The 24384-nt window shown below is 40.2% G+C and overlaps 19 non-coding genes across 19 annotated transcripts; all 19 read left to right on the top strand.

The window, feature by feature from the left end:
* Positions 1-2940: 2940 nt before the first annotated feature.
* trnaa-ugc lies at positions 2941-3011 on the top strand. Its single transcript has one exon. It is a non-coding gene; the product is annotated as a tRNA-Ala (tRNA).
* A 671-nt stretch (positions 3012-3682) lies between these two features.
* trnat-ugu lies at positions 3683-3754 on the top strand. Its single transcript has one exon. It is a non-coding gene; the product is annotated as a tRNA-Thr (tRNA).
* A 1373-nt stretch (positions 3755-5127) lies between these two features.
* Positions 5128-5199, top strand: trnaa-ugc. Its single transcript has one exon. It is a non-coding gene; the product is annotated as a tRNA-Ala (tRNA).
* Positions 5200-5870: 671 nt separating this feature from the next.
* On the top strand, positions 5871-5942 carry trnat-ugu. The gene has a single exon. It is a non-coding gene; the product is annotated as a tRNA-Thr (tRNA).
* A 1370-nt stretch (positions 5943-7312) lies between these two features.
* On the top strand, positions 7313-7384 carry trnaa-ugc. Its single transcript has one exon. It is a non-coding gene; the product is annotated as a tRNA-Ala (tRNA).
* A 671-nt stretch (positions 7385-8055) lies between these two features.
* Positions 8056-8127, top strand: trnat-ugu. The gene has a single exon. It is a non-coding gene; the product is annotated as a tRNA-Thr (tRNA).
* Positions 8128-9500: 1373 nt separating this feature from the next.
* On the top strand, positions 9501-9572 carry trnaa-ugc. The gene has a single exon. It is a non-coding gene; the product is annotated as a tRNA-Ala (tRNA).
* Positions 9573-10244: 672 nt separating this feature from the next.
* On the top strand, positions 10245-10316 carry trnat-ugu. The gene has a single exon. It is a non-coding gene; the product is annotated as a tRNA-Thr (tRNA).
* A 1369-nt stretch (positions 10317-11685) lies between these two features.
* trnaa-ugc lies at positions 11686-11757 on the top strand. Its single transcript has one exon. It is a non-coding gene; the product is annotated as a tRNA-Ala (tRNA).
* Positions 11758-13873: 2116 nt separating this feature from the next.
* trnaa-ugc lies at positions 13874-13945 on the top strand. The gene has a single exon. It is a non-coding gene; the product is annotated as a tRNA-Ala (tRNA).
* A 670-nt stretch (positions 13946-14615) lies between these two features.
* trnat-ugu lies at positions 14616-14687 on the top strand. The gene has a single exon. It is a non-coding gene; the product is annotated as a tRNA-Thr (tRNA).
* Positions 14688-16054: 1367 nt separating this feature from the next.
* On the top strand, positions 16055-16126 carry trnaa-ugc. The gene has a single exon. It is a non-coding gene; the product is annotated as a tRNA-Ala (tRNA).
* A 670-nt stretch (positions 16127-16796) lies between these two features.
* On the top strand, positions 16797-16868 carry trnat-ugu. The gene has a single exon. It is a non-coding gene; the product is annotated as a tRNA-Thr (tRNA).
* Positions 16869-18232: 1364 nt separating this feature from the next.
* On the top strand, positions 18233-18304 carry trnaa-ugc. Its single transcript has one exon. It is a non-coding gene; the product is annotated as a tRNA-Ala (tRNA).
* Positions 18305-18975: 671 nt separating this feature from the next.
* trnat-ugu lies at positions 18976-19047 on the top strand. Its single transcript has one exon. It is a non-coding gene; the product is annotated as a tRNA-Thr (tRNA).
* A 1364-nt stretch (positions 19048-20411) lies between these two features.
* Positions 20412-20483, top strand: trnaa-ugc. Its single transcript has one exon. It is a non-coding gene; the product is annotated as a tRNA-Ala (tRNA).
* A 671-nt stretch (positions 20484-21154) lies between these two features.
* trnat-ugu lies at positions 21155-21226 on the top strand. The gene has a single exon. It is a non-coding gene; the product is annotated as a tRNA-Thr (tRNA).
* Positions 21227-22588: 1362 nt separating this feature from the next.
* trnaa-ugc lies at positions 22589-22660 on the top strand. Its single transcript has one exon. It is a non-coding gene; the product is annotated as a tRNA-Ala (tRNA).
* A 671-nt stretch (positions 22661-23331) lies between these two features.
* trnat-ugu lies at positions 23332-23403 on the top strand. The gene has a single exon. It is a non-coding gene; the product is annotated as a tRNA-Thr (tRNA).
* The last annotated feature ends 981 nt before the right edge of the window (positions 23404-24384 follow it).

Raw genomic sequence — 24384 nt, 5'->3', positions numbered from 1 at the left:
CTCAGAGCGAGCTACGGTCAAGCGGGGCATCTCGTTGAATCGGCACGGCCTTGAAGAATAGGAAATCCATTGCAGGCTGTGTGTCTTAAGCACCGCCACTTTGTCAACTCCATCCTTGCTGGTGTGTGTGTGAGAGATAGCTTTTCTTTGACATCTGTTGGGAGAAATGACTGACTTACAGTTCATGAGGGTTGCCTAATCACACATATGAAGTTTTGAAAAGATCTGACCTTTTTAACCCTTTGAAACAGCACCTATAACGCCATTTTAAGGCACTTCCGGTTTACACAGGAAGCTGAAAGTGAACACATATCCTCCTTGGGGTAGGCAATTATAGAATATTGAGTTAAGTCTTTACGTTAAGAACTGACTTATTTACGGAGGGTTTAGTGTGTGTGTGTGTGTTATCACAGAAATCTCGCAGAGCTCCGAAGCAGACTTTAAAAAGATTCGTATGAACACGCTGCAACTGGATTTGTAACTGTTAAAAAAATATATATATTTTTGAACATCACCAATTTGACGATTTCTCTTAAATGACGATAGATAAATGGCTGTTTCTTTTTTTATTGACACCGTAGGTTCACTTACTTTGACGTGAAGCGGTCAAATTATTTTTCTATTTTCATTTTTGACCTTTAATCCCAGAAAAATGGCCATAACTCAAAAAATGTTGAGGCCTAAACGCCATCTTGTTCGGGACCAACTGCCCATTATGCCAAACCTATGCTCACCAAGTTTCGTCTTCGAAGTCTTTTCCGTTTAGCAGATAAGGCCACGTCGTGATTCGTGATGTTTTGTACATTCGCAATATGATTCCATTCGCCCTCTTGTGGGATTTACCGGGACAGTGGAAAAATGACCAAAATTGGAATATTTTATCAAACGAAAACGAATGTCCGAAATAGTTCGTTTGATGACTTCTTGGAAGATCCGGCCCTGCCACACGGCCCGACGCCGTCCGCAAATTTTACAAATGTTTTCGGACGTCTAGTAAGGGACCGTACATTTCTACAACGACACTAGTTTGGAAATCTGTGTTTGCGCGTGCAATGAGGAGGATGCGCACCTGCTAATATTGCTTTCCTATTGAACATACTTCTTTCCGTATGAAATATTATAGTTTAATGACATTTTAGGGTACCTGAGCACTAACTAGAAACGTACTTTGACTTGTTGAATCAAAGTTTAGGCGTAGATTTTCGGATTGCTTTCTCTGCATGTTGAACGAGAGAGAAGCCCCCGGGCACATCCGTCCTACCGCGCCATCTTCCGAAAAACTTAACGGAAGACTTTGCTGGGCCTCCATCACGTCTCTAATGTCCTCCGTCAACCGCCGGGACAAGTGTCTCGACAGACCTCAGCGGGTTGGCAAAAGCCAGCCCTCCACCCCCACCCAACCACCGTTTCCCTGGCGACAGGCAGGTGTTTTTTGGAAAAAGTCGCTAATGCATCTTTAATACAATGTACTTTTTATATACACCACTCCATTGAAACTACAATGAAATGATAGCAGCAATTCTAAATACAAGCAAGTATGGACAGTCATCTAACCCATGAACTTCAGTTTTGAAAATGATGCAATTGAAATTGGCAACCATGCCACTTCTGTTCCATAAATGTACAAACAGGGATTGAACACATGTTCTTCAGATTACAAGAGCAAATTATTTAGCACATCTCTGTTTCCTGCTGAGAATTACTTGAAATGCATGCGCTCTGAAGTTAATCCCCAAATTCTCTGATGAGTATATTTAGTTGTGAAATTAGCTTTTGCACAACTCTACTTTCCAGAATGTTGACATTTTAAGAAGGAAATAGATGTGCTAAGTCATCTGTTTTTGTAAAGCACATGGGTTCAATCCTGGGTTCAAGCCTTGTTCGATGTTTATGGAAGCTAGATGATATTATGGCAATGTACTTTCATTAGAACAGTGTAAAGAAAGGGTCAATTGTATTGATATGGCCACAACGACCTGTATGCTCTAGTCGGCTGGCCCTCGCTACATATTCGTCGCCAGACCCACTGGTTCCAGGTCATCTTTTTAGTCTATGCTAGGTAAAGCTCCGCCTTATCTCAGCTCACTGGTCACGATAACAACACCCACCCGTAGCACGCGCTCCAGCAGGTATATCTCACTGGTCATCCCCAAAGCCAACACCTCCTTTGGCCGCCTTTCCTTCCAGTTCTCTGCTGACAATGACTGGAACGAATTGCAAAAATCGCTGAAGCTGGAGACATATTTCCCTCACTAACTTTCAGTGTTGCCAACTTAGCGACTTAGTCGCTGTATTTAGCAAGTATTCAGACCACTCTGAATACTTGCAGACATTTTCATTTTACTCACTTTTTGTCTCTTCCACAATGTTATTCCTCACTCCTACAGTGTCCATCACAATTACATGCACATGGACAATTATGCAAATTAGGTGCTGACATCAATTAGCAACTTCTAGCAACTTTTAGGACAGCCAATAGCTACTTTCCTTACTGAGGTGTTGGCAACACTGCTAACTTTAAACATCGGCTATCTGAGCAGCTAACTGATCGCTGAAGCTGTACAAAGCCTTTCTGTAAATAGCCCATCCAATCTACCTACCTCATCCCCATATTGTTTTAATATACTTTCTGCTCTTTGCACACCTGTATTTCTATTTGCACATCATCATCTGCTCATCTATCACTCCAGTGTTAATTTGCTAAATTGTAAATACTTCGCTACTATGGCCTATTTATTGCCTTACCTCCATTTGCACGCACTGTATATAGACTTTCTTTTTTTTCTTCTATTGTGTTATTGACTGTACGCTTGTTTATTCCATCTGTAACTCTGTGTGGCCAGGTCGCAGTTGAATATGAAAACTTGTTCTCAACTAGCTTACCTGGTTAATATAGGTGAAATAAATAAAAAAAAGAAACATTTTCTTCTTTCCCAGAAAGGGGATGTAGCTCAGTGGTAGAGCGCATGCTTTGCATGTATGAGGTCCTGGGTTCAACCCCAGCTTCTCCATTAATATTTTTGCAATGATGGCCCATGTCCTACTTTCCAGAATGTTGAAATTCTCAGCAGGAAACAGAGATGTGCTAAATAATTTGCTCTTGTAATCTGAAGAACATGTGTTCAATCCCTGTTCGTACATTGATGGAACAGAAGTGGCATGGTTGCCAATTTCAATTGCATCATTTTCAAAAACTGAAGTTCATGGGTTAGATGACTGTCCATACTTGCTTGTATTTAGAATTGCTGCTATCATTTCATTGTAGTTTCAATGGAGTGGTGTATATAAAAAGTACATTGTATTAATATTGCATTTTATCTGCAAATAAAATGGGATCGAAGCTCAGAGGGGGAGTGCATGCTATTTTAGTATGAGGTCCTTGGTTCAATCCCAAGGTTCTCCACTGAGTATTTGTGTGCCAAATTCACATTACACAACTCCTACTTTCCAGAATGTTGAAATTCTCACAGGAAACAGAGATGTTATTTTTATACATGCTTTGCATGTATGAGGTCCTGGGTTCAATCCCCAGCTTCTCCATTAATATTTTTGCAATGGCCCATGTCCTACTTTCCAGAATGTTGCAATTCTCACAGGAAACAGAGATGTTATTTGTGTGCCAAATTCACATTATACAACTACAACTTTCCAGAATGTTGATAAATATCTTGCAGCATAGAGTGGCATGGTGGCCAAGCGGTAAGGCGTCGGTCTTGTAAACCGAAGATCATGGGTTCAAATCCCATCCGTGCCTTACTGAAAGATAGCTGGTACCATGGGAAGGTTCTTTCACTGAAGGACTTTGAAGAAAAAAAAAGTTCTCAAAATGGCAACCCTGCTATTATATAGTAAGTGCCTACCGTGCCTCTACGGTAGAGCTAATACTTGAAATGCATGCGCTCTGAAGTTAATCCCCAAATTCTCTGGTGAGTATATTTAGTTGTGAAATTAGCTTTTGCACAACTCTACTTTTGAGAATGTTGACATTTTAAGAAGGAAATAGATGTGCTAAGTCATCTGTTTTTGTAAACTGAAGCACATGGGTTCAATCCTGGGTTCAAGCCTTGTTCGATGTTTATGGAAGCTAGATGATATTATGGCAATGTACTTTCATTAGAACAGTGTAAAGAAAGGGTCAATTGTATTGATATGGCCACAACGACCTGTATGCTCTAGTCGGCTGGCCCTCGCTACATATTCGTCGCCAGACCCACTGGTTCCAGGTCATCTTTTTAGTCTATGCTAGGTAAAGCTCCGCCTTATCTCAGCTCACTGGTCACGATAACAACACCCACCCGTAGCACGCGCTCCAGCAGGTATATCTCACTGGTCATCCCCAAAGCCAACACCTCCTTTGGCCGCCTTTCCTTCCAGTTCTCTGCTGACAATGACTGGAACGAATTGCAAAAATCGCTGAAGCTGGAGACATATTTCCCTCACTAACTTTCAGTGTTGCCAACTTAGCGACTTAGTCGCTGTATTTAGCAAGTATTCAGACCACTCTGAATACTTGCAGACATTTTCATTTTACTCACTTTTTGTCTCTTCCACAATGTTATTCCTCACTCCTACAGTGTCCATCACAATTACATGCACATGGACAATTATGCAAATTAGGTGCTGACATCATTTAGCAACTTCTAGCAACTTTTAGGACAGCCAATAGCTACTTTCCTTACTGAGGTGTTGGCAACACTGCTAACTTTAAACATCGGCTATCTGAGCAGCTAACTGATCGCTGAAGCTGTACAAAGCCTTTCTGTAAATAGCCCATCCAATCTACCTACCTCATCCCCATATTGTTTTAATATACTTTCTGCTCTTTGCACACCTGTATTTCTATTTGCACATCATCATCTGCTCATCTATCACTCCAGTGTTAATTTGCTAAATTGTAAATACTTCGCTACTATGGCCTATTTATTGCCTTACCTCCATTTGCACGCACTGTATATAGACTTTCTTTTTTTTCTTCTATTGTGTTATTGACTGTACGCTTGTTTATTCCATCTGTAACTCTGTGTGGCCAGGTCGCAGTTGAATATGAAAACTTGTTCTCAACTAGCTTACCTGGTTAATTATAGGTGAAATAAAAAAAAAAAGAAACATTTTCTTCTTTCCCAGAAAGGGGATGTAGCTCAGTGGTAGAGCGCATGCTTTGCATGTATGAGGTCCTGGGTTCAAACCCCAGCTTCTCCATTAATATTTTTGCAATGATGGCCCATGTCCTACTTTCCAGAATGTTGAAATTCTCAGCAGGAAACAGAGATGTGCTAAATAATTTGCTCTTGTAATCTGAAGAACATGTGTTCAATCCCTGTTCGTACATTTATGGAACAGAAGTGGCATGGTTGCCAATTTCAATTGCATCATTTTCAAAAACTGAAGTTCATGGGTTAGATGACTGTCCATACTTGCTTGTATTTAGAATTGCTGCTATCATTTCATTGTAGTTTCAATGGAGTGGTGTATATAAAAAGTACATTGTATTAATATTGCATTTTATCTGCAAATAAAATGGGATCGAAGCTCAGAGGGGGAGTGCATGCTATTTTAGTATGAGGTCCTTGGTTCAATCCCAAGGTTCTCCACTGAGTATTTGTGTGCCAAATTCACATTACACAACTCCTACTTTCCAGAATGTTGAAATTCTCACAGCAAACAGAGATGTTATTTTTATACATGCTTTGCATGTATGAGGTCCTGGGTTCAATCCCCAGCTTCTCCATTAATATTTTTGCAATGGCCCATGTCCTACTTTCCAGAATGTTGCAATTCTCACAGGAAACAGAGATGTTATTTGTGTGCCAAATTCACATTATACAACTACAACTTTCCAGAATGTTGATAAATATCTTGCAGCATAGAGTGGCATGGTGGCCAAGCGGTAAGGTGTCGGTCTTGTCAACCGAAGATCATGGGTTCAAATCCCATCCGTGCCTTACTGAAAGATAGCTGGTACCATGGGAATCTTTCACTGAAGGACTTTGAAGAAAAAAAAAGTTCTCAAAATGGCAACCCTGCTATTATATAGTAAGTGCCTACCGTGCCTCTACGGTAGAGCTAATACTTGAAATGCATGTGCTCTGAAGTTAATCCCCAAATTCTCTGGTGAGTATATTTAGTTGTGAAATTAGCTTTTGCACAACTCTACTTTTGAGAATGTTGACATTTTAAGAAGGAAATAGATGTGCTAAGTCATCTGTTTTTGTAAACTGAAGCACATGGGTTCAATCCTGGGTTCAAGCCTTGTTCGATGTTTATGGAAGCTAGATGATATTATGGCAATGTACTTTCATTAGAACAGTGTAAAGAAAGGGTCAATTGTATTGATATGGCCACAACGACCTGTATGCTCTAGTCGGCTGGCCCTCGCTACATATTCGTCGCCAGACCCACTGGTTCCAGGTCATCTTTTTAGTCTATGCTAGGTAAAGCTCCGCCTTATCTCAGCTCACTGGTCACGATAACAACACCCACCCGTAGCACGCGCTCCAGCAGGTATATCTCACTGGTCATCCCCAAAGCCAACACCTCCTTTGGCCGCCTTTCCTTCCAGTTCTCTGCTGACAATGACTGGAACGAATTGCAAAAATCGCTGAAGCTGGAGACATATTTCCCTCACTAACTTTCAGTGTTGCCAACTTAGCGACTTAGTCGCTGTATTTAGCAAGTATTCAGACCACTCTGAATACTTGCAGACATTTTCATTTTACTCACTTTTTGTCTCTTCCACAATGTTATTCCTCACTCCTACAGTGTCCATCACAATTACATGCACATGGACAATTATGCAAATTAGGTGCTGACATCATTTAGCAACTTCTAGCAACTTTTAGGACAGCCAATAGCTACTTTCCTTACTGAGGTGTTGGCAACACTGCTAACTTTAAACATCGGCTATCTGAGCAGCTAACTGATCGCTGAAGCTGTACAAAGCCTTTCTGTAAATAGCCCATCCAATCTACCTACCTCATCCCCATATTGTTTTAATATACTTTCTGCTCTTTGCACACCTGTATTTCTATTTGCATATCATCATCTGCTCATCTATCACTCCAGTGTTAATTTGCTAAATTGTAAATACTTCGCTACTATGGCCTATTTATTGCCTTACCTCCATTTGCACACACTGTATATAGACTTTCTTTTTTTTCTTCTATTGTGTTATTGACTGTACGCTTGTTTATTCCATCTGTAACTCTGTGTGGCCAGGTCGCAGTTGAATATGAAAACTTGTTCTCAACTAGCTTACCTGGTTAATTATAGGTGAAATAAATAAAAAAAAGAAACATTTTCTTCTTTCCCAGAAAGGGATGTAGCTCAGTGGTAGAGCGCATGCTTTGCATGTATGAGGTCCTGGGTTCAAACCCCAGCTTCTCCATTAATATTTTTGCAATGATGGCCCATGTCCTACTTTCCAGAATGTTGAAATTCTCAGCAGGAAACAGAGATGTGCTAAATAATTTGCTCTTGTAATCTGAAGAACATGTGTTCAATCCCTGTTCGTACATTTATGGAACAGAAGTGGCATGGTTGCCAATTTCAATTGCATCATTTTCAAAAACTGAAGTTCATGGGTTAGATGACTGTCCATACTTGCTTGTATTTAGAATTGCTGCTATCATTTCATTGTAGTTTCAATGGAGTGGTGTATATAAAAAGTACATTGTATTAATATTGCATTTTATCTGCAAATAAAATGGGATCGAAGCTCAGAGGGGGAGTGCATGCTATTTTAGTATGAGGTCCTTGGTTCAATCCCAAGGTTCTCCACTGAGTATTTGTGTGCCAAATTCACATTACACAACTCCTACTTTCCAGAATGTTGAAATTCTCACAGCAAACAGAGATGTTATTTTTATACATGCTTTGCATGTATGAGGTCCTGGGTTCAATCCCCAGCTTCTCCATTAATATTTTTGCAATGGCCCATGTCCTACTTTCCAGAATGTTGCAATTCTCACAGGAAACAGAGATGTTATTTGTGTGCCAAATTCACATTATACAACTACAACTTTCCAGAATGTTGATAAATATCTTGCAGCATAGAGTGGCATGGTGGCCAAGCGGTAAGGTGTCGGTCTTGTCAACCGAAGATCATGGGTTCAAATCCCATCCGTGCCTTACTGAAAGATAGCTGGTACCATGGGAATCTTTCACTGAAGGACTTTGAAGAAAAAAAAAGTTCTCAAAATGGCAACCCTGCTATTATATAGTAAGTGCCTACCGTGCCTCTACGGTAGAGCTAATACTTGAAATGCATGCGCTCTGAAGTTAATCCCCAAATTCTCTGGTGAGTATATTTAGTTGTGAAATTAGCTTTTGCACAACTCTACTTTTGAGAAAATGTTGACATTTTAAGAAGGAAATAGATGTGCTAAGTCATCTGTTTTTGTAAACTGAAGCACATGGGTTCAATCCTGGGTTCAAGCCTTGTTCGATGTTTATGGAAGCTAGATGATATTATGGCAATGTACTTTCATTAGAACAGTGTAAAGAAAGGGTCAATTGTATTGATATGGCCACAACGACCTGTATGCTCTAGTCGGCTGGCCCTCGCTACATATTCGTCGCCAGACCCACTGGTTCCAGGTCATCTTTTTAGTCTATGCTAGGTAAAGCTCCGCCTTATCTCAGCTCACTGGTCACGATAACAACACCCACCCGTAGCACGCGCTCCAGCAGGTATATCTCACTGGTCATCCCCAAAGCCAACACCTCCTTTGGCCGCCTTTCCTTCCAGTTCTCTGCTGACAATGACTGGAACGAATTGCAAAAATCGCTGAAGCTGGAGACATATTTCCCTCACTAACTTTCAGTGTTGCCAACTTAGCGACTTAGTCGCTGTATTTAGCAAGTATTCAGACCACTCTGAATACTTGCAGACATTTTCATTTTACTCACTTTTTGTCTCTTCCACAATGTTATTCCTCACTCCTACAGTGTCCATCACAATTACATGCACATGGACAATTATGCAAATTAGGTGCTGACATCATTTAGCAACTTCTAGCAACTTTTAGGACAGCCAATAGCTACTTTCCTTACTGAGGTGTTGGCAACACTGCTAACTTTAAACATCGGCTATCTGAGCAGCTAACTGATCGCTGAAGCTGTACAAAGCCTTTCTGTAAATAGCCCATCCAATCTACCTACCTCATCCCCATATTGTTTTAATATACTTTCTGCTCTTTGCACACCTGTATTTCTATTTGCATATCATCATCTGCTCATCTATCACTCCAGTGTTAATTTGCTAAATTGTAAATACTTCGCTACTATGGCCTATTTATTGCCTTACCTCCATTTGCACGCACTGTATATAGACTTTCTTTTTTTTCTTCTATTGTGTTATTGACTGTACGCTTGTTTATTCCATCTGTAACTCTGTGTGGCCAGGTCGCAGTTGAATATGAAAACTTGTTCTCAACTAGCTTACCTGGTTAATTATAGGTGAAATAAAAAAAAATAAGAAACATTTTCTTCTTTCCCAGAAAGGGGATGTAGCTCAGTGGTAGAGCGCATGCTTTGCATGTATGAGGTCCTGGGTTCAATCCCCAGCTTCTCCATTAATAATTTTGCAATGATGGCCCATGTCCTACTTTCCAGAATGTTGAAATTCTCAGCAGAAAACAGAGATGTGCTAAATAATTTGCTCTTGTAATCTGAAGAACATGTGTTCAATCCCTGTTCGTACATTTATGGAACAGAAGTGGCATGGTTGCCAATTTCAATTGCATCATTTTCAAAAACTGAAGTTCATGGGTTAGATGACTGTCCATACTTGCTTGTATTTAGAATTGCTGCTATCATTTCATTGTAGTTTCAATGGAGTGGTGTATATAAAAAGTACATTGTATTAATATTGCATTTTATCTGCAAATAAAATGGGATCGAAGCTAACAGGTGGGAGTGCATGCTATTTTAGTATGAGGTCCTTGGTTCAATCCCAAGGTTCTCCACTGAGTATTTGTGTGCCAAATTCACATTACACAACTCCTACTTTCCAGAATGTTGAAATTCTCACAGGAAACAGAGATGTTATTTTTATACATGCTTTGCATGTATGAGGTCCTGGGTTCAATCCCCAGCTTCTCCATTAATATTTTTGCAATGGCCCATGTCCTACTTTCCAGAATGTTGCAATTCTCACAGGAAACAGAGATGTTATTTGTGTGCCAAATTCACATTATACAACTACAACTTTCCAGAATGTTGATAAATATCTTGCAGCATAGAGTGGCATGGTGGCCAAGCGGTAAGGCGTCAGTCTTGTAAACCAAAGATCATGGGTTCAAATCCCATCCGTGCCTTACTGAAAGATAGCTGGTACCATGGGAAGGTTCTTTCACTGAAGGACTTTGAAGAAAAGAAAAGTTCTCAAAATGGCAACCCTGTTATTATATAGTAAGGGGATGTGCCTCTACGGTAGAGCTAATACTTGAAATGCATGCGCTCTGAAGTTAATCCCCAAATTCTCTGGTGAGTATATTTAGTTGTGAAATTAGCTTTTGCACAACTCTACTTTTGAGAATGTTGACATTTTAAGAAGGAAATAGATGTGCTAAGTCATCTGTTTTTGTAAACTGAAGCACATGGGTTCAATCCTGGGTTCAAGCCTTGTTCGATGTTTATGGAAGCTAGATGATATTATGGCAATGTACTTTCATTAGAACAGTGTAAAGAAAGGGTCAAATGTATTGATATGGCCACAACGACCTGTATGCTCTAGTCGGCTGGCCCTCGCTACATATTCGTCGCCAGACCCACTGGTTCCAGGTCATCTTTTTAGTCTATGCTAGGTAAAGCTCCGCCTTATCTCAGCTCACTGGTCACGATAACAACACCCACCCGTAGCACGCGCTCCAGCAGGTATATCTCACTGGTCATCCCCAAAGCCAACACCTCCTTTGGCCGCCTTTCCTTCCAGTTCTCTGCTGACAATGACTGGAACGAATTGCAAAAATCGCTGAAGCTGGAGACATATTTCCCTCACTAACTTTCAGTGTTGCCAACTTAGCGACTTAGTCGCTGTATTTAGCAAGTATTCAGACCACTCTGAATACTTGCAGACATTTTCATTTTACTCACTTTTTGTCTCTTCCACAATGTTATTCCTCACTCCTACAGTGTCCATCACAATTACATGCACATGGACAATTATGCAAATTAGGTGCTGACATCATTTAGCAACTTCTAGCAACTTTTAGGACAGCCAATAGCTACTTTCCTTACTGAGGTGTTGGCAACACTGCTAACTTTAAACATCGGCTATCTGAGCAGCTAACTGATCGCTGAAGCTGTACAAAGCCTATCTGTAAATAGCCCATCCAATCTACCTACCTCATCCCCATATTGTTTTAATATACTTTCTGCTCTTTGCACACCTGTATTTCTATTTGCATATCATCATCTGCTCATCTATCACTCCAGTGTTAATTTGCTAAATTGTAAATACTTCGCTACTATGGCCTATTTATTGCCTTACCTCCATTTGCACGCACTGTATATAGACTTTCTTTTTTTTCTTCTATTGTGTTATTGACTGTACGCTTGTTTATTCCATCTGTAACTCTGTGTGGCCAGGTCGCAGTTGAATATGAAAACTTGTTCTCAACTAGCTTACCTGGTTAATTATAGGTGAAATAAAAAAAAAAGAAACATTTTCTTCTTTCCCAGAAAGGGGATGTAGCTCAGTGGTAGAGCGCATGCTTTGCATGTATGAGGTCCTGGGTTCAATCCCCAGCTTCTCCATTAATAATTTTGCAATGATGGCCCATGTCCTACTTTCCAGAATGTTGAAATTCTCAGCAGAAAACAGAGATGTGCTAAATAATTTGCTCTTGTAATCTGAAGAACATGTGTTCAATCCCCTGTTCGTACATTTATGGAACAGAAGTGGCATGGTTGCCAATTTCAATTGCATCATTTCAAAAACTGAAGTTCATGGGTTAGATGACTGTCCATACTTGCTTGTATTTAGAATTGCTGCTATCATTTCATTGTAGTTTCAATGGGAGTGGTGTATATAAAAAGTACATTGTATTAATATTGCATTTTATCTGCAAATAAAATGGGATCGAAGCTAACAGGTGGGAGTGCATGCTATTTAGTATGAGGTCCTTGGTTCATCCCAAGGTTCTCCACTGAGTATTTGTGTGCCAAATTCACATTACACAACCTCCTACTTTCCAGAATGTTGAAATTCTCACAGGAAACAGAGATGTTATTTTTATACATGCTTTGCATGTATGAGGTCCTGGGTTCAATCCCCAGCTTCTCCATTAATATTTTTGCAATGGCCCATGTCCTACTTTCCAGAATGTTGCAATTCTCACAGGAAACAGAGATGTTATTTGTGTGCCCAAATTCACATTATACAACTACAACTTTCAGAATGTTGATAATATCTTGCAGCATAGAGTGGCATGTGGCCAAGCGGTAAGGCGTCGGTCTTGTAACCGAAGATCATGGTTCAAATCCCATCTGTGCCTTACTGAAAGATAGCTGGTACGCTAGCTGGGAAAGTTCTTTCACTGAAGGACTTTGAAGAAAAAAAAAGTTCTCAAAATGGCAACCCTGCTATTATATAGTAAGTGCCTACCGTGCCTCTACGGTAGAGCTAATACTTGAAATGCATGCGCTCTGAAGTTAATCCCCAAATTCTCTGGTGAGTATATTTAGTTGTGAAATTAGCTTTGCACAACTCTACTTTTGAGAAGGTTGACATTTTAAGAAGGAAATAGATGTGCTAAGTCATCTGTTTTTGTAAACTGAAGCACATGGGTTCAATCCTGGGTTCAAGCCTTGTTCGATGTTTATGGAAGCTAGATGATATTATGGCAATGTACTTTCATTAGAACAGTGTAAAGAAAGGGTCAATTGTATTGATATGGCCACAACGACCTGTATGCTCTAGTCGGCTGGCCCTCGCTACATATTCGTCGCCAGACCCACTGGTTCCAGGTCATCTTTTTAGTCTATGCTAGGTAAAGCTCCGCCTTATCTCAGCTCACTGGTCACGATAACAACACCCACCCGTAGCACGCGCTCCAGCAGGTATATCTCACTGGTCATCCCCAAAGCCAACACCTCCTTTGGCCGCCTTTCCTTCCAGTTCTCTGCTGACAATGACTGGAACGAATTGCAAAAATCGCTGAAGCTGGAGACATATTTCCCTCACTAACTTTCAGTGTTGCCAACTTAGCGACTTAGTCGCTGTATTTAGCAAGTATTCAGACCACTCTGAATACTTGCAGACATTTTCATTTTACTCACTTTTTGTCTCTTCCACAATGTTATTCCTCACTCCTACAGTGTCCATCACAATTACATGCACATGGACAATTATGCAAATTAGGTGCTGACATCATTTAGCAACTTCTAGCAACTTTTAGGACAGCCAATAGCTACTTTCCTTACTGAGGTGTTGGCAACACTGCTAACTTTAAACATCGGCTATCTGAGCAGCTAACTGATCGCTGAAGCTGTACAAAGCCTTTCTGTAAATAGCCCATCCAATCTACCTACCTCATCCCCATATTGTTTTAATATACTTTCTGCTCTTTGCACACCTGTATTTCTATTTGCATATCATCATCTGCTCATCTATCACTCCAGTGTTAATTTGCTAAATTGTAAATACTTCGCTACTATGGCCTATTTATTGCCTTACCTCCATTTGCACGCACTGTATATAGACTTTCTTTTTTTCTTCTATTGTGTTATTGACTGTACGCTTGTTTATTCCATCTGTAACTCTGTGTGGCCAGGTCGCAGTTGAATATGAAAACTTGTTCTCAACTAGCTTACCTGGTTAATTATAGGTCAAATAAAAAAAAATAAGAAACATTTTCTTCTTTCCCAGAAAGGGGATGTAGCTCAGTGGTAGAGCGCATGCTTTGCATGTATGAGGTCCTGGGTTCAATCCCCAGCTTCTCCATTAATATTTTTGCAATGATGGCCCATGTCCTACTTTCCAGAATGTTGAAATTCTCAGCAGGAAACAGAGATGTGCTAAATAATTTGCTCTTGTAATCTGAAGAACATGTGTTCAATCCCTGTTCGTACATTTATGGAACAGAAGTGGCATGGTTGCCAATTTCAATTGCATCATTTTCAAAAACTGAAGTTCATGGTTAGATGACTGTCCATACTTGCTTATATTTAGAATTGCTGCTATCATTTCATTGTAGTTTCAATGGAGTGGTGTATATAAAAAGTACATTGTATTAATATTGCATTTTATCTGCAAATAAAATGGGATCGAAGCTCAGAGGGGGAGTGCATGCTATTTTAGTATGAGGTCCTTGGTTCAATCCCAAGGTTCTCCACTGAGTATTTGTGTGCCAAATTCACATTACACAACTCCTACTTTCCAGAATGTTGAAATTCTCACAGCAAACAGAGATGTTATTTTTATACATGCTTTGCATGTATGAGGTCCTGGGTTCAATCCCCAGCTTCTCCATTAATATTTTTGCAATGGCCCATGTCCTACTTTCCAGAATGTTGCAATTCTCACAGGAAACAGAGATGTTATTTGTGTGCCAAATTCACATTATACAACTACAACTTTCCAGAATGTTGATAAATATCTTGCAGCATAGAGTGGCATGGTGGCCAAGCGGTAAGGCGTCGGTCTTGTCAACCGAAGATCATGGGTTCAAATCCCATCCGTGCCTTACTGAAAGATAGCTGGTACCATGGGAATCTTTCACTGAAGGACTTGAAGAAAAAAAAAGTTCTCAAATGGCAACCCTGCTATTATATAGTAAGTGCCTACCGTGCCTCTACGGTAGAGCTAATACTTGAAATGCATGCGCTCTGAAGTTAATCCCCAAATTCTCTGGTGAGTATATTTAGTTGTGAAATTAGCTTTTGCACAACTCTACTTTTGAGAATGTTGACATTTTAAGAAGGAAATAGATGTGCTAAGTCATCTGTTTTTGTAAACTGAAGCACATGGGTTCAATCCTGGGTTCAAGCCTTGTTCGATGTTTATGGAAGCTAGATGATATTATGGCAATGTACTTTCATTAGAACAGTGTAAAGAAAGGGTCAATTGTATTGATATGGCCACAACGACCTGTATGCTCTAGTCGGCTGGCCCTCGCTACATATTCGTCGCCAGACCCACTGGTTCCAGGTCATCTTTTTAGTCTATGCTAGGTAAAGCTCCGCCTTATCTCAGCTCACTGGTCACGATAACAACACCCACCCGTAGCACGCGCTCCAGCAGGTATATCTCACTGGTCATCCCCAAAGCCAACACCTCCTTTGGCCGCCTTTCCTTCCAGTTCTCTGCTGACAATGACTGGAACGAATTGCAAAAATCGCTGAAGCTGGAGACATATTTCCCTCACTAACTTTCAGTGTTGCCAACTTAGCGACTTAGTCGCTGTATTTAGCAAGTATTCAGACCACTCTGAATACTTGCAGACATTTTCATTTTACTCACTTTTTGTCTCTTCCACAATGTTATTCCTCACTCCTACAGTGTCCATCACAATTACATGCACATGGACAATTATGCAAATTAGGTGCTGACATCATTTAGCAACTTCTAGCAACTTTTAGGACAGCCAATAGCTACTTTCCTTACTGAGGTGTTGGCAACACTGCTAACTTTAAACATCGGCTATCTGAGCAGCTAACTGATCGCTGAAGCTGTACAAAGCCTTTCTGTAAATAGCCCATCCAATCTACCTACCTCATCCCCATATTGTTTTAATATACTTTCTGCTCTTTGCACACCTGTATTTCTATTTGCATATCATCATCTGCTCATCTATCACTCCAGTGTTAATTTGCTAAATTGTAAATACTTCGCTACTATGGCCTATTTATTGCCTTACCTCCATTTGCACGCACTGTATATAGACTTTCTTTTTTTTCTTCTATTGTGTTATTGACTGTACGCTTGTTTATTCCATCTGTAACTCTGTGTGGCCAGGTCGCAGTTGAATATGAAAACTTGTTCTCAACTAGCTTACCTGGTTAATTATAGGTGAAATAAAAAAATAAAAAAACATTTTCTTCTTTCCCAGAAAGGGATGTAGCTCAGTGGTAGAGCGCATGCTTTGCATGTATGAGGTCCTGGGTTCAATCCCCAGCTTCTCCATTAATATTTTTGCAATGATGGCCCATGTCCTACTTTCCAGAATGTTGAAATTCTCAGCAGGAAACAGAGATGTGCTAAATAATTTGCTCTTGTAATCTGAAGAACATGTGTTCAATCCCTGTTCGTACATTTATGGAACAGAAGTGGCATGGTTGCCCATTTCAATTGCATCATTTTCAAAAACTGAAGTTCATGGGTTAGATGACTGTCCATACTTGCTTGTATTTAGAATTGCTGCTATCATTTCATTGTAGTTTCAATGGAGTGGTGTATATAAAAAGTACATTGTATTAATATTGCATTTATCTGCAAATAAAATGGGATCGAAGCTCAGAGGGGGAGTGCATGCTATTTTAGTATGAGGTCCTTGGTTCAATCCCAAGGTTCTCCACTGAGTATTTGTGTGCCAAATTCACATTACACAACTCCTACTTTCCAGAATGTTGAAATTCTCACAGGAAACAGAGATGTTATTTTTATACATGCTTTGCATGTATGAGGTCCTGGGTTCAATCCCCAGCTTCTCCATTAATATTTTTGCAATGGCCCATGTCCTACTTTCCAGAATGTTGCAATTCTCACAGGAAACAGAGATGTTATTTGTGTGCCAAATTCACATTATACAACTACAACTTTCCAGAATGTTGATAAATATCTTGCAGCATAGAGTGGCATGGTGGCCAAGCGGTAAGGCGTCGGTCTTGTAAACCGAAGATCATGGGTTCAAATCCCATCCGTGCCTTACTGAAAGATAGCTGGTACCATGGGAAGGTTCTTTCACTGAAGGACTTTGAAGGAAAAAAAAAGTTCTCAAAAATGGCAACCCTGCTATTATATAGTAAGGGGATGTGCCTCTACGGTAGAGCTAATACTTGAAATGCATGCGCTCTGAAGTTAATTCTCTGGTGAGTATATTTAGTTGTGAAATTAGCTTTTGCACAACTCTACTTTTGAGAATGTTGACATTTTAAGAAGGAAATAGATGTGCTAAGTCATCTGTTTTTGTAAACTGAAGCACATGGGTTCAATCCTGGGTTCAAGCCTTGTTCGATGTTTATGGAAGCTAGATGATATTATGGCAATGTACTTTCATTAGAACAGTGTAAGAAAGGGTCAATTGTATTGATATGGCCACAACGACCTGTATGCTCTAGTCGGCTGGCCCTCGCTACATATTCGTCGCCAGACCCACTGGTTCCAGGTCATCTTTTTAGTCTATGCTAGGTAAAGCTCCGCCTTATCTCAGCTCACTGGTCACGATAACAACACCCACCCGTAGCACGCGCTCCAGCAGGTATATCTCACTGGTCATCCCCAAAGCCAACACCTCCTTTGGCCGCCTTTCCTTCCAGTTCTCTGCTGACAATGACTGGAACGAATTGCAAAAATCGCTGAAGCTGGAGACATATTTCCCTCACTAACTTTCAGTGTTGCCAACTTAGCGACTTAGTCGCTGTATTTAGCAAGTATTCAGACCACTCTGAATACTTGCAGACATTTTCATTTTACTCACTTTTTGTCTCTTCCACAATGTTATTCCTCACTCCTACAGTGTCCATCACAATTACATGCACATGGACAATTATGCAAATTAGGTGCTGACATCATTTAGCAACTTCTAGCAACTTTTAGGACAGCCAATAGCTACTTTCCTTACTGAGGTGTTGGCAACACTGCTAACTTTAAACATCGGCTATCTGAGCAGCTAACTGATCGCTGAAGCTGTACAAAGCCTTTCTGTAAATAGCCCATCCAATCTACCTACCTCATCCCCATATTGTTTTAATATACTTTCTGCTCTTTGCACACCTGTATTTCTATTTGCATATCATCATCTGCTCATCTATCACTCCAGTGTTAATTTGCTAAATTGTAAATACTTCGCTACTATGGCCTATTTATTGCCTTACCTCCATTTGCACGCACTGTATATAGACGTTCTTTTTTTTCTTCTATTGTGTTATTGACTGTACGCTTGTTTATTCCATCTGTAACTCTGTGTGGCCAGGTCGCAGTTGAATATGAAAACTTGTTCTCAACTAGCTTACCTGGTTAATTATAGGTGAAATAAAAAAATTAAAAAAACATTTTCTTCTTTCACAGAAAGGGGATGTAGCTCACTGGTAGAGCGCATGCTTTGCATGTATGAGGTCCTGGGTTCAATCCCCAGCTTCTCCATTAATATTTTTGCAATGATGGCCCATGTCCTACTTTCCAGAATGTTGAAATTCTCAGCAGGAAACAGAGATGTGCTAAATAATTTGCTCTTGTAATCTGAAGAACATGTGTTCAATCCCTGTTCGTACATTTATGGAACAGAAGTGGCATGGTTGCCAATTTCAATTGCATCATTTTCAAAAACTGAAGTTCATGGGTTAGATGACTGTCCATACTTGCTTGTATTTAGAATTGCTGCTATCATTTCATTGTAGTTTCAATGGAGTGGTGTATATAAAAAGTACATTGTATTAATATTGCATTTTATCTGCAAATAAAATGGGATCGAAGCTCAGAGGGGGAGTGCATGCTATTTTAGTATGAGGTCCTTGGTTCAATCCCAAGGTTCTCCACTGAGTATTTGTGTGCCAAATTCACATTACACAACTCCTACTTTCCAGAATGTTGAAATTCTCACAGCAAACAGAGATGTTATTTTTATACATGCTTTGCATGTATGAGGTCCTGGGTTCAATCCCCAGCTTCTCCATTAATATTTTTGCAATGGCCCATGTCCTACTTTCCAGAATGTTGCAATTCTCACATGAAACAGAGATGTTATTTGTGTGCCAAATTCACATTATACAACTACAACTTTCCAGAATGTTGATAAATATCTTGCAGCATAGAGTGGCATGGTGGCCAAGCGGTAAGGCGTCGGTCTTGTAAACCGAAGATCATGGGTTCAAATCCCATCCGTGCCTTACTGAAAGATAGCTGGGTACCATGGGAAGGTTCTTTCACTGAAGGACTTTGAAGAAAAAAAAAGTTCTCAAAATGGCAACCCTGCTATTATATAGTAAGGGGATGTGCCTCTACGGTAGAGCTAATACTTGAAATGCATGCGCTCCGAAGTTAATTCTCTGGTGAGTATATTTAGTTGTGAAATTAGCTTTTGCACAACTCTACTTTTGAGAATGTTGACATTTTAAGAAGGAAATAGATGTGCTAAGTCATCTGTTTTTGTAAACTGAAGCACATGGGTTCAATCCTGGGTTCAAGCCTTGTTCGATGTTTATGGAAGCTAGATGATATTATGGCAATGTACTTTCATTAGAACAGTGTAAAGAAAGGGTCAATTGTATTGATATGGCCACAACGACCTGTATGCTCTAGTCGGCTGGCCCTCGCTACATATTCGTCGCCAGACCCACTGGTTCCAGGTCATCTTTTTAGTCTATGCTAGGTAAAGCTCCGCCTTATCTCAGCTCACTGGTCACGATAACAACACCCACCCGTAGCACGCGCTCCAGCAGGTATATCTCACTGGTCATCCCCAAAGCCAACACCTCCTTTGGCCGCCTTTCCTTCCAGTTCTCTGCTGACAATGACTGGAACGAATTGCAAAAATCGCTGAAGCTGGAGACATATTTCCCTCACTAACTTTCAGTGTTGCCAACTTAGCGACTTAGTCGCTGTATTTAGCAAGTATTCAGACCACTCTGAATACTTGCAGACATTTTCATTTTACTCACTTTTTGTCTCTTCCACAATGTTATTCCTCACTCCTACAGTGTCCATCACAATTACATGCACATGGACAATTATGCAAATTAGGTGCTGACATCATTTAGCAACTTCTAGCAACTTTTAGGACAGCCAATAGCTACTTTCCTTACTGAGGTGTTGGCAACACTGCTAACTTTAAACATCGGCTATCTGAGCAGCTAACTGATCGCTGAAGCTGTACAAAGCCTTTCTGTAAATAGCCCATCCAATCTACCTACCTCATCCCCATATTGTTTTAATATACTTTCTGCTCTTTGCACACCTGTATTTCTATTTGCATATCATCATCTGCTCATCTATCACTCCAGTGTTAATTTGCTAAATTGTAAATACTTCGCTACTATGGCCTATTTATTGCCTTACCTCCATTTGCACGCACTGTATATAGACTTTCTTTTTTTTCTTCTATTGTGTTATTGACTGTACGCTTGTTTATTCCATCTGTAACTCTGTGTGGCCAGGTCGCAGTTGAATATGAAAACTTGTTCTCAACTAGCTTACCTGGTTAATTATAGGTCAAATAAAAAAAAAAAAGAAACATTTTCTTCTTTCCCAGAAAGGGGATGTAGCTCAGTGGTAGAGCGCATGCTTTGCATGTATGAGGTCCTGGGTTCAATCCCCAGCTTCTCCATTAATATTTTTGCAATGATGGCCCATGTCCTACTTTCCAGAATGTTGAAATTCTCAGCAGGAAACAGAGATGTGCTAAATAATTTGCTCTTGTAATCTGAAGAACATGTGTTCAATCCCTGTTCGTACATTTATGGAACAGAAGTGGCATGGTTGCCAATTTCAATTGCATCATTTTCAAAAACTGAAGTTCATGGGTTAGATGACTGTCCATACTTGCTTGTATTTAGAATTGCTGCTATCATTTCATTGTAGTTTCAATGGAGTGGTGTATATAAAAAGTACATTGTATTAATATTGCATTTTATCTGCAAATAAAATGGGATCGAAGCTCAGAGGGGGAGTGCATGCTATTTTAGTATGAGGTCCTTGGTTCAATCCCAAGGTTCTCCACTGAGTATTTGTGTGCCAAATTCACATTACACAACTCCTACTTTCCAGAATGTTGAAATTCTCACAGGAAACAGAGATGTTATTTTTATACATGCTTTGCATGTATGAGGTCCTGGGTTCAATCCCCAGCTTCTCCATTAATATTTTTGCAATGGCCCATGTCCTACTTTCCAGAATGTTGCAATTCTCACAGGAAACAGAGATGTTATTTGTGTGCCAAATTCACATTATACAACTACAACTTTCCAGAATGTTGATAAATATCTTGCAGCATAGAGTGGCATGGTGGCCAAGCGGTAAGGTGTCGGTCTTGTAAACCGAAGATCATGGGTTCAAATCCCATCTGTGCCTTGCTGAAAGATAGCTGGTACCATGGGAAGGTTCTTTCACTGAAGGACTTTGAAGAAAAAAAAAGTTTTCAAAATGGCAACCCTGCTATTATATAGTAAGGGGATGTGCCTCTACGGTAGAGCTAATACTTGAAATGCATGCGCTCTGAAGTTAATTATCTGGTGAGTATATTTAGTTGTGAAATTAGCTTTTGCACAACTCTACTTTTGAGAATGTTGACATTTTAAGAAGGAAATAGATGTGCTAAGTCATCTGTTTTTGTAAACTGAAGCACATGGGTTCAATCCTGGGTTCAAGCCTTGTTCGATGTTTATGGAAGCTAGATGATATTATGGCAATGTACTTTCATTAGAACAGTGTAAAGAAAGGGTCAATTGTATTGATATGGCCACAACGACCTGTATGCTCTAGTCGGCTGGCCCTCGCTACATATTCGTCGCCAGACCCACTGGTTCCAGGTCATCTTTTTAGTCTATGCTAGGTAAAGCTCCGCCTTATCTCAGCTCACTGGTCACGATAACAACACCCACCCGTAGCACGTGCTCCAGCAGGTATATCTCACTGGTCATCCCCAAAGCCAACACCTCCTTTGGCCGCCTTTCCTTCCAGTTCTCTGCTGACAATGACTGGAACGAATTGCAAAAATCGCTGAAGCTGGAGACATATTTCCCTCACTAACTTTCAGTGTTGCCAACTTAGCGACTTAGTCGCTGTATTTAGCAAGTATTCAGACCACTCTGAATACTTGCAGACATTTTCATTTTACTCACTTTTTGTCTCTTCCACAATGTTATTCCTCACTCCTACAGTGTCCATCACAATTACATGCACATGGACAATTATGCAAATTAGGTGCTGACATCATTTAGCAACTTCTAGCAACTTTTAGGACAGCCAATAGCTACTTTCCTTACTGAGGTGTTGGCAACACTGCTAACTTTAAACATCGGCTATCTGAGCAGCTAACTGATCGCTGAAGCTGTACAAAGCCTTTCTGTAAATAGCCCATCCAATCTACCTACCTCATCCCCATATTGTTTTAATATACTTTCTGCTCTTTGCACACCTGTATTTCTATTTGCATATCATCATCTGCTCATCTATCACTCCAGTGTTAATTTGCTAAATTGTAAATACTTCGCTACTATGGCCTATTTATTGCCTTACCTCCATTTGCACGCACTGTATATAGACTTTCTTTTTTTCTTCTATTGTGTTATTGACTGTACGCTTGTTTATTCCATCTGTAACTCTGTGTGGCCAGGTCGCAGTTGAATATGAAAACTTGTTCTCAACTAGCTTACCTGGTTAATTATAGGTCAAATAAAAAAAAAAAAGAAACATTTTCTTCTTTCCCAGAAAGGGGATGTAGCTCAGTGGTAGAGCGCATGCTTTGCATGTATGAGGTCCTGGGTTCAATCCCCAGCTTCTCCATTAATATTTTTGCAATGATGGCCCATGTCCTACTTTCCAGAATGTTGAAATTCTCAGCAGGAAACAGAGATGTGCTAAATAATTTGCTCTTGTAATCTGAAGAACATGTGTTCAATCCCTGTTCGTACATTTATGGAACAGAAGTGGCATGGTTGCCAATTTCAATTGCATCATTTTCAAAAACTGAAGTTCATGGGTTAGATGACTGTCCATACTTGCTTGTATTTAGAATTGCTGCTATCATTTCATTGTAGTTTCAATGGAGTGGTGTATATAAAAAGTACATTGTATTAATATTGCATTTTATCTGCAAATAAAATGGGATCGAAGCTCAGAGGGGGAGTGCATGCTATTTTAGTATGAGGTCCTTGGTTCAATCCCAAGGTTCTCCACTGAGTATTTGTGTGCCAAATTCACATTACACAACTCCTACTTTCCAGAATGTTGAAATTCTCACAGGAAACAGAGATGTTATTTTTATACATGCTTTGCATGTATGAGGTCCTGGGTTCAATCCCCAGCTTCTCCATTAATATTTTTGCAATGGCCCATGTCCTACTTTCCAGAATGTTGCAATTCTCACATGAAACAGAGATGTTATTTGTGTGCCAAATTCACATTATACAACTACAACTTTCCAGAATGTTGATAAATATCTTGCAGCATAGAGTGGCATGGTGGCCAAGCGGTAAGGTGTCGGTCTTGTAAACCGAAGATCATGGGTTCAAATCCCATCTGTGCCTTGCTGAAAGATAGCTGGTACCATGGGAAGGTTCTTTCACTGAAGGACTTTGAAGAAAAAAAAAGTTTTCAAAATGGCAACCCTGCTATTATATAGTAAGGGGATGTGCCTCTACGGTAGAGCTAATACTTGAAATGCATGCGCTCTGAAGTTAATTATCTGGTGAGTATATTTAGTTGTGAAATTAGCTTTTGCACAACTCTACTTTTGAGAATGTTGACATTTTAAGAAGGAAATAGATGTGCTAAGTCATCTGTTTTTGTAAACTGAAGCACATGGGTTCAATCCTGGGTTCAAGCCTTGTTCGATGTTTATGGAAGCTAGATGATATTATGGCAATGTACTTTCATTAGAACAGTGTAAAGAAAGGGTCAATTGTATTGATATGGCCACAACGACCTGTATGCTCTAGTCGGCTGGCCCTCGCTACATATTCGTCGCCAGACCCACTGGTTCCAGGTCATCTTTTTAGTCTATGCTAGGTAAAGCTCCGCCTTATCTCAGCTCACTGGTCACGATAACAACACCCACCCGTAGCACGTGCTCCAGCAGGTATATCTCACTGGTCATCCCCAAAGCCAACACCTCCTTTGGCCGCCTTTCCTTCCAGTTCTCTGCTGACAATGACTGGAACGAATTGCAAAAATCGCTGAAGCTGGAGACATATTTCCCTCACTAACTTTCAGTGTTGCCAACTTAGCGACTTAGTCGCTGTATTTAGCAAGTATTCAGACCACTCTGAATACTTGCAGACATTTTCATTTTACTCACTTTTTGTCTCTTCCACAATGTTATTCCTCACTCCTACAGTGTCCATCACAATTACATGCACATGGACAATTATGCAAATTAGGTGCTGACATCATTTAGCAACTTCTAGCAACTTTTAGGACAGCCAATAGCTACTTTCCTTACTGAGGTGTTGGCAACACTGCTAACTTTAAACATCGGCTATCTGAGCAGCTAACTGATCGCTGAAGCT

Source organism: Oncorhynchus mykiss, unplaced genomic scaffold (genome assembly GCF_013265735.2).
Source record: "Oncorhynchus mykiss isolate Arlee unplaced genomic scaffold, USDA_OmykA_1.1 un_scaffold_349, whole genome shotgun sequence".
Lineage (NCBI taxonomy): Eukaryota > Metazoa > Chordata > Actinopteri > Salmoniformes > Salmonidae > Oncorhynchus > Oncorhynchus mykiss.
The sequence above is the reverse complement of the archived record's forward strand: the minus strand, read 5'-3'. Positions and strand labels throughout refer to the sequence as shown.